Here is a 2,500-nt window from a genome sequence, read left to right as displayed (position 1 = left end):
CGTGGCATCACAACACCTCATCAATCATACACACACACACACACACACACACACACACACACGCACACACACACACACACACACACACACACAACGGACCTGGCGTGGCATCACAACACCTCATCAATGCTTCAACATCTCACCAGAAAACATCTGCACGTTAACAGTTCACCATGCGGAGCACTACACCAGCGCTAGTTAGAGCGTACGGTATTTGTGATTATTTGTAGCCTATGTTATGAGTCGATAGTGATGACTAGGCGTGATGTTAAGTAGCAAGTGAGCAAATGCACCAAGATCTCATGTCTCACACACACACACACGATTACTCGAATAATCGATGAAATAATAACTCGAATACTCGATTCCAAAAATATTCGATAGTTGCAGCCCTACACACAGATGTGTTTACTCATTCTCGTCTATCATTTATTCCGCCTGTCACCAGGTCTCCGCGGCGACCAGAGTGTGTGTTTCCTCCAGGGAGCGTAACCTGGGTAATCCCCAGCACGCCGACCCGTGTGTGGGACAAGAACAGAGCACACGAGAGCAGAGCAGGGGCGAGTTAGTGCTGACACACCGCGATTAGTGCTGACACGCTGGGCCCGACCGGCCAGCGGGAGAAACGCCCCTCTCCTCTCCTCTCCTCCCCTCTCCTCTCCTCTCTCCTCTCCTCTCCTCTCCTCTCCTCTCCCCTCTCTCCTCTCCTCTCCTCCCCTCTCCTCTCCTCTCCTCTCCTCTCCTCTCCTCTCCTCTCCCTTCGCACTCAGTCCTGGGGAAATAAGTGCTGACTGCTGTAGTCACACACACACACACACACACACACACACACACACACACTACTACACAACTACTCTCTGGGGATGGTGGTTAGAACAAGAAACTAAAGTCTAATAACGTAAGCACACACACTCGAGTATTATCTCTAACCACGTGTGATGAGACTGCCTGGAGAGACAAGGAGAGAGGGAAGGGGAGAGAGAGGGAGCGAGAGTAAGAGAGGGAGGAAGGGAGGGAGAGAGAAGGAGGGAGAGAGAGTGGAAGGGAGGGAGAGAGAAGGAGAAAAAGAGGGAAGGAGGGAGAAAGCAAACACTGAACACTTACTGAGTGTAGGTGGGTTGGAGATGAAATTCAGTTCTTGACATTTTAATAAAAGTCTCGAAAAGAAAATATTTAAATAAGTCTTTTTAGCTATTTCTTCATGTGTTAATGTCTAGGTTGGTCTCGGCTAATTATCATGTAGGTCTAGTGCAGCTTTGTAGGTGTTACTCTGCTTGTCCTGTAAGTTGTGGAAATCTATCAACTCCTGTAAACTTGAGTAACTTGGTAATAGAAGTTGGAAGTCTTTCATGTTGAGCCTACTCCATTCACACTAGTATTAACTTGATGAACTAAAATAAGCTTTTTCAGTTCTCTAAACTTGTTTTTTTTCTAGTCCATATGATTTGACACAGAAAGTTGAGTCAACAGACTGCAGGTTGTATCAACTAAATAATTTAAGAGTAATACACTTGACACTACACGTTTAAGGGTAATAAACTTGACACTACACGTTTAAGGGTAATAAACTTGACACTACACGTTGGCATATCTTAACTAGTTAATTTAAGAGTAATATACTTGACACTCTACGCTGACATAACTTAACTAGTTAATTTAAGAGTAACACACTTGACACTACACGTTGGCATATCTTAACTAGTTAATTTAAGAGTAATACACTTGACACTCTACGCTGACATAACTTAACTAGTTAATTTAGGAGTAATACTACACGCTGACATAACTTAACTCAGTCAAAGCCACGAGATAACCTGAATGGGTTAAGTTGAGTCAACACATTTTTTTCTTTTTTACAGTGTACTGATGAGTCATGTGACTATGGTCAAGCAGCACACTCAATGGCTTTTACAATCAGGGTACAAACGACTATTTCTCATTTTGTATGTAACGCTACACTTGTAGGTGTGCACTCATAAAGTCTGAGCTGAGATGCTTGAAGAATATGATGAATGTTTGAATGCATCATGACTGACGATTTAAAGATTTCTTCTATCCTGTTATAGCTACTTTTTGGTGCTTTTATTTTGAAATCTGGTCTGTTTATTTTGAAACCTTTTCTACCGGAAGTAGAACACCGGCGTGGGTCGTGCTCCCGATGAGGGCAACACAAGAGCTGTCAAAAGACGTTAAAGTGCCGTTCTAGCTTTATATGAAGTCCTGTGTGTGTTTTGGACTTTCGAAAACGATCGTGCAGTTACACGCCTGACTCGATACGGTAAGAACCGTTCTTTCAGTTAATTCTGACTGTACGTTCAGTCGCTATTAGCAACAACGTAAGTCTAACATTAGTGGTCATCATCACCAGTGTCCTGTCAAACATAACGCAAACTATCAATGTAGCTAACGGCATTACGATGAGAGAAAGACATAGAGAGACAGAGAGAGACAGAGAGAGTTGGCAACATTAAATGAAATGAATTAAAAATGGTCTGTTTAG

At 43.1% G+C, this 2,500-nt stretch overlaps 1 protein-coding gene across 1 annotated transcript in view; it reads left to right on the top strand.

Annotated features, from left to right (window-relative positions):
- Nucleotides 1-1,837: 1,837 nt before the first annotated feature.
- pnpla4 (patatin-like phospholipase domain containing 4) overlaps nt 1,838-2,500 on the top strand; it is a 4,034-nt gene continuing 3,371 nt past the window's right edge. Inside the window, exon 1 of the mRNA XM_031558270.2 lies at nt 1,838-2,278. The gene's annotated coding sequence lies outside the window, so the exon portion shown is untranslated. The remainder of the gene's footprint in view (nt 2,279-2,500) is intronic.

This window comes from Clupea harengus, chromosome 21 (genome assembly GCF_900700415.2).
Source record: "Clupea harengus chromosome 21, Ch_v2.0.2, whole genome shotgun sequence".
Classification (NCBI taxonomy): domain Eukaryota; kingdom Metazoa; phylum Chordata; class Actinopteri; order Clupeiformes; family Clupeidae; genus Clupea; species Clupea harengus.
The sequence above is the reverse complement of the archived record's forward strand: the minus strand, read 5'-3'. Positions and strand labels throughout refer to the sequence as shown.